At 46.0% G+C, this 7,100-nt stretch overlaps 1 pseudogene; it reads right to left on the bottom strand.

The window, feature by feature from the left end:
- Positions 1–1,377: 1,377 nt before the first annotated feature.
- On the bottom strand, positions 1,378–2,698 carry LOC147959595 (uncharacterized; annotated as a pseudogene).
- Between the last annotated feature and the right edge of the window lie 4,402 nt (positions 2,699–7,100).

Here is a 7,100-nt window from a genome sequence, read left to right as displayed (position 1 = left end):
AAGTTTCTCACTAAGGTATGATATGGGTCGCCTCTCTTGTGTTAACACACCTCCTATGCCATTACCACTAGCATCGCAATGAACTTCAAAAGGTTTGTCAAAGTTGGGTAATGCAAGCACGGGAGCATGAGTAAGCAGATTCTTAAGCTCATTAAATGCGGTGTCTTGGGATGGTCCCCAAACAAATGGTGCATTTTCTTACTCAAAGCATGCAAAGGTGAAGCAATGGTGCTAAAATCCTTCACAAATCTGCGATAGAAACCGGCTAAACCAAGAAAACTACGCACTTGTTACAAGTTGGTTGGTTGGGGCCAAGTTTTAATAGCATTGATCTTAGATTCATCTACATGGAGACCCTTTGAGGAAACAACGAAACCCAAGAAAACAAGCTTGTCAACTCCAAAAGTGCACTTTTTCATGTTGGCATCAAGACGTTCCTTGCGAAGAGTTTGCTAAACAGCCCTAACATGCTTTACATGGTCTTTGATGGATTTGCTAAAAACAAGTATGTCGTCAAAGTAGACAACAACAAACACGCCAATGTAAGGGCGAAGCACAAAATTCATAAGACGCATGAAAGTACCGGGAGCTTCCGATAAATCCATAGGCATAACTAACCACTCGTACAAGCCAAATTTAGTTTTGAAAGCGGTTTTCCATTCATCACATTCTTGTATGTGGATTTGATAATAGCCACTTTTAAGATGATTTTTTGAGAAAATGGTGGCATCGCTAAGCTCATCTAGCATATCATCAAGGTGAGGTATGGGATGCCTATATCAAACGTTGATAGCATTGATGGGTCTATAATCGAAGCACATGCGAAAACTACCATCTTGATTTGGTACTAGGATAACTGGAATGACACAAGTGCTTAAGCTTTCACGTACATGGCCGTTGTTGATGAGTTGTTGTACTTGTCGTTGGATCTCATTAGTTTCTTCGGGGTTGACGTGGTACGAGGCCTTGTTAGGAAGGGGTGCTCCGGGGACGAGGTGATTCGATGTTCCATGGCCTCATAGTGGAGGTAGACCGGAGGTAGCTCATCGACGAATACATCTTGGAATTCCTGCAATAGAGAAGATAACACTAAAGGTAGATTCTGAGAGGTGTTAGCTTTTGGTGCCTCGTCCTTGCATACAATGACATAGTGCATGACACTTGATGGGTTCTCACACACTTCTCTTATCTCCCTTTTGGTGGAAAATAGGACTAGGTTTTTCTTGTCTCTCATCGTGGAGGCACTCGGTTTGGTATTGTGGTGCTCACTCTCCTTTTGGTGGTTCGCTCTCTCACTATTATCTCCATGATGGGTGGCTTGCTTGTCAGTGATCACTTCGCTTGGAGACATAGGGCGTAGCACATACTCCTTGCCCTTCATTTTGAAGCTATAGTGATTGGTCCGCCCATTGTGGATGACACCTCGGTAAAATTGCCATGGCCGTCCAAGAAGTAGGTGGCAAACAGACATAGGAACAACATCACACTGCAAAGTGTCTTTGTATGCTCTGATTTTGAAGGAGACTTGGACCATGTGCTCGACTTGGATAGTGCCGGAGTCGCTTAGCCATTGAACTTTGTAGGGATGTGGGTGCTTCATCTTGACCAATTGGATCTTGGAGCATAGTTCTTCACTTGCAAAGTTATGGCAACTCCCTCCATCGATGATGATCTTCACGGACCTTCCATTGATGCCGGCCTTGGTGTGGAAGATATGACATCTTTGGTCTTCGTCTTGTTGATGTTGAAGCGTCAAGACCTTGGAGACAAAAAGAGCGGGGCTCAGATATTCGTCACAATAGACTTGATCATCTTCATCTTCGTTCACTTGTCGATGCATGGCCACTTGCTCAAGGGCTTCCATTTCACCTTCACTCGTGGAGTCATATGTACCATCATCGTTGAAGATCATGGTGCGCTTGTTGGTACACTCAAAGGACTTGTGGCCTTGGCCGCCGCATGTGAAGCATTTGAAGGAACTTGTCTTGATGGCCTCGTCGGTTTGGGTAGATGATGATGAAGCTCTTTGCTTGAAGTTGCTTGTAGCAGGAGGACGACTTGAGGTGGTCATAGTTTTCTTGTAGCTTGACTTGTCGCCATTGCTTGTAGAAGGCTTAGTTGAGGTAGAAGGTGTAGGAGTCGTTGAAGCTTGGGTATTGGAGAAGATGTAGCTCTTGGAAGAGTACTTGGCATACTTGAAGTCATCTTGCACTTGTCGGTCCGCCTTGGTAGCTTGATGCACTAGCTCGATGAGGTTCGAGTATGGTTGGAAGTTGCCGATCTTCTTGATAGGATGATTGAGTCCATTCAAGAAATGTGCCATAGTTTGCTCATCATCTTCCATGACATCGGCTCTTATCATGGCAATCTCCATTTCTTTGTAGTATTCTTCAACGCTCTTTGTTCCTTTCATGAGGAGTTGGAGTTTCTTGAAGATGTCGTGGTTGTAGTATGTTGGCACAAAACGTGCTCTCATGACATCCTTCATTTGCACCCAAGTTGTGATGGGTGGTTCCCCTCTTGCCTCATGGCGCTCAATGACTTGTTCCCACCAAATGAGGACATAGTCCTGGAACTCAAGGGATGCCATCGCGATCTTCTTCCCTTCCTCATAGTTATGCGAACAAAAGATGTTGTCAACCTTCAATGCCCATGAAAGGTACTCTTCGGGATCATTGTTTCCGAAAAACTTGGGCATGGTGAACTTTAGCTTGCCATAGCATTGCTCTTCATTATGTTGGGGTCGGGGATGATGACGTCCTTGACATGGGGGGTTGTCTTCCTCATGTTGCTCTTGTCTTGGAGGATTTCCATTGTCTTCATTCTCTTGGTGAACTTGGTGTTCTTGTCGAGCATGTGGAGGAGCTTGTCGAGCTTGTGGAGGAGCTTGAGGAACTTGACGATGCACGCGATCTTGATATATTCGTTATTGAACTTCATCGCGAAGCACTTCTTGTTGCTCACGAGCTTGCCGGTTGCGTGTGGCTACGAATCGACTTCAATCTCGGAGGGCACGTTTCACCTCAAGTGCTTGATCTTCTCGTTGTTGTTGTTCCTCGGCATCTTGTGCATCTTGGTGTTGTCGCGCTCGCTCTTCCTCTTCTTTTTGACGTTCATGTTTCCATTCTTGTGCTTGCGTGAAAGTAGCTTGGTTTTGACGGTGTCGATGTTCTTGTGCGCGAACTTGCTCTTGAGAATCGTAGTCGTGTAGAGGATTGCAATTTGCTTGACGGTCTGGGCGAGCGGCTCGTCGAAGAGTGTTCGATGTTGGAGTACTTTAGCCGGAGATGGTGTCGTCGGAGTGTCGACTTGAGCGGCTCCGTCTTGAGTAGGACAAAGTTGTAGAAGAGCGGTTTACCAACAAAGCACGAACCTCGTCCATTCTTGCATCATTCTCTTGTTTGTGTTTGTCGAGCTTGTTGTCAAGTAGTCTCTTGTACGTTGATCGGAGAGTCGCAAGTCCATGGCGAGGTTGTTGATGCGTTCGTTCATTGCTTGTTGCTCTTGATGCAAAGCTCGTTGTGCACCAAAGAGGTGGCTCTTTGTGATGTAGGCAGACATGTCGTCGTCTTGCTCAATGAAGAGTGGGTTGGTAGAAGTACTTGGCCTATCCATCATTCCAAGCAAATATGTGAGTGGGCGAAAGAGAAGAACTTATACCAAATGTACCTTGATCGATGTTGAAGATGGATCAATGATCACTCAAATGTGGAATAAGGAAATAGCACAATTGGTACCAATTCTTGTCGGTTTCTCACACCTACACAAGTAAAAGCTTATAGTGGAGCTCCGTTAGGATGGTGGCACAAAATTTGATGCAATTGTTAGTGAGCCTCAATAGTGTTGGAAAAGATTCACAAATTTTCAAATGCAACAAGTAGACCAATAGCAAGATAGGGTACACGGAAACACACACGCAAATAGATAAGTGGGGTCGTGCAACCAAGGAATGAGCCAAAATGTGGAATCCATGAAAATGCTCTTGTCGCACAACACTAGAGAGACACTAGCACGATTGCACAATAGGCAGATACGAACTTGTGCACACCCTACTAAGCAAAAATGCAACGACTTCTATGCCAGGTATGCTATATGTATGGTATTCCGGCGATATGATCCAAGATGATATACTATGACAATCTTAATGTTATGATGCTATGGTTCTTTCTTATAAGCTCTTTTCTTATCTTTCCTCTTTGCTTAAAAGCTTGGATGGCTCTTTTTCTTGTGAGCACTTTTGTCATGCAAAACTTCACGAACCAAGATAGCAATTGTGTATGCTTATGACAGCCTTGTGACACAAGAGATGATACCAAGATATGCACCACGATGGTATGGTATGAATGCTATGGGAAGTATGATCACTAATGTGCACAAGTAACATTGCCGGCAATACACAAAGGCTAGTCTCGATAGGAAAGGTATGCAAAAAAATGGTCTATGGGGTTATCAATGCAATGGCAAGAATGTACAATGATGAGATATCACGATACCAAGATGATATGGAGGTTACCGTTGAGGTTGGTTGTTTGTAAGCAAGAACGGATGACGGTGTCAAAATGGTGAATGGGTCGTCGTTGATGACGAGTCCATGGCGAATATGAGCGGCGGTGATGTCGATGTCGAACCGTTCCTAGTTAGCCGAAACACCCTAGGAAACGATGAGACACAACTCAATTCTCAAAACCAAAGTCAAATGGTGGTAGTGGTGGTGGTGGTTGAAGAAGAAGCAACCATCCCTAAGTAGCCGAAACACCTTAGGAGACTCAAATCACAACTCAAGCAACCATAAATGTTATGGGAATCAAAATGGGTTAAGTTGCAGAAGTCGATGGTGGTATAGCGGATGATGTGGTGGTGGCCCTAGGTAAAGATGCCAAAGTTCCGAAAATTTGATGGAGTCAAATGGTGTTGGAACCTATCTAGATGGATGGGGATGTCAATAGCTACTCAACGAGCTAAAGAACGTCAAAATCGGACTCCGGATGTGAAAGTTATCGTCAAAACGGTGAAACTTGGAATGCTGAATCTGGGAGGGGCGGTAGTACCGCTCGAGGTCGGCGGTAGTACTGCTTGGGGTGGTTTAGCGGTAGTACCGCTTGTATCGGGAAAATTCACAGATCTGGATCGGGATGGATGTTGGGGCGGAAATGGATGATTTTGGGGGCAAAATATGAGAGATTTCATGGACGGAAGGTGGGGAAACTTGAGGAGAAGCTAGATCCACTAGTAACAAAGCAAATCCATGGATCAAATCCAACAAAACTTCATCACACCAACAAATCACAAAAAAATTGGGGCTATTTTTGGTGGGGATTTTCGAAATTGGGGAAGAACATGACAAAATCAAGCTAGAAAACAAAGGGTAGGGGCCCCAAATCCGTGATCAACGTGGCTCATGATACCAAGATGATGTAGGGTAGAAAACCCTAGGGACCCGATGAGGGAGTCCTGGATTAGGGGGTCTCCAGACAGCCGGACTATATCCTTTAGCCGGACTGTTGGACTATGAAGATACAAGATTGAGGACTTGGTCTCATGTCCGGATGGGACTCTACTTGGCGTGGAAGGCAAGTTAGGCAATACATATATGGATATCTCCTCCTTTGTAACTGACCTTCTGTAACCCTAACCCTCTTCGGTGTCTATATAAACCGAAGGGTTTTTAGTCCATAGGACAACAACAATCATACCATAGGCTGGCTTCTAGGGTTTAGCCTCTCTGATCTCGTGGTACATCTACTCTTGTACTACCCATATCATCAATATTAATCAAGCAGGACATAGGGTTTTACCTCCATCAAGAGGGCCCAAACCTGGGTAAAACATCGTGTCCCCTGCCTCCTGTTACCATCCGGCCTAGACGCACAGTTCGGGACCCCCTACCCGAGATCCGCCAGTTTTGACACCGACATTGGTGCTTTCATTGAGAGTTCCGCTGTGCCGTCGCCACCAGGAAGGATGTCTCATCCCGTCTTTAAAGACGGCACTATTGTGGAGGGAGCTTTGGCTATCGGCCAAACTCTCCGGCTAGGTGGTTTTCTTATGACCGCCTGTTCGGCCGCTGCGCCGACGATGACTTCTCGGGTCATCGAAAGCAATCTTCACGTCAACTTGGAACTCGCCGAGTAGTTAGATCCAATGGAGCTCTCTTCCCTGGACAAGCTCTTGGATCGTATTGCCGCCCTGGGAGTCGCTACAGACTATGATCAGATTGGGCCTAAACCCGATCTGAGAGAGATCAACTCTCCCCAGGTCACCCATCACGTTGCAGTGGTGGAGGAACAATGCGGCAACCCTTCTAGCTATGTCCGGATTCCCGATCCCTCCAAGCCGGATACCCGCGGAGGGGAGGACGTCACTCAAGGCCTGAACCTAGAATCAGGCAGTGGGCTAGATTTATCGGCAAACATCCAAGAATCCAAACTTTCGAGTTTGGAAACTCCTTGGCCCCTGAGTCTCAGATTGGGTAAGGATTCAGATTCAATTCCACCCACCCACCCAAACATACGCGTTCTATCCCAAATTAGGCAAGAGCCCGAAGAAACAGTACACCATTACTGGGCCAGATTCCTCCTGGTCATGAACAGGATAAAGGACTGCCGCGAGGAAGACGCAATTTCATTCTTCTGCAATAATTGCACGGACAAGGGTATCCTTAGTGCCATATGTCACTGCAAAATTACACGCTTTGCCGACTTGGTGTCCATAGTACGAAAGTACTGTGCGATGGAAAGCGCCTGGAAAACCGAAATAAAATTTTGGGATAATCCGGCCCTGAATACAAACCCAGTCCGAAATAAAAGGGTGCATTATCACAATACACCTGGGTTAACTACCAAAAAGCAAAAGCCCTCTACGGGGCAAGGAACCGTACTGGAGGGATGGCACAACGGACCCTGCAAAATTCATAGTACAGCGGATGCAATACCAACGCACAGCCTTAGAGCATGTTGGATACTCCGGCAGGTGGCCAGAAGTGGTGAGGATCTACTCCTCCCAAAAACCACAGAGCACCATCCCGTGGACAGCAATACGGTGTTAACGGTCTTTGAGACCTTCGTGTCAAATAATGGACGCAAGCGAACACTCTGCAGCAT

This window comes from Triticum urartu, chromosome 7A, assembly GCF_056163025.1.
Source record: "Triticum urartu cultivar PI428250 chromosome 7A, HENAU_Tu73, whole genome shotgun sequence".
NCBI classification, from domain to species: domain Eukaryota; kingdom Viridiplantae; phylum Streptophyta; class Magnoliopsida; order Poales; family Poaceae; genus Triticum; species Triticum urartu.
Note: the sequence above shows the minus strand (reverse complement) of the source record. Positions and strands in the feature narration are given on the sequence as shown.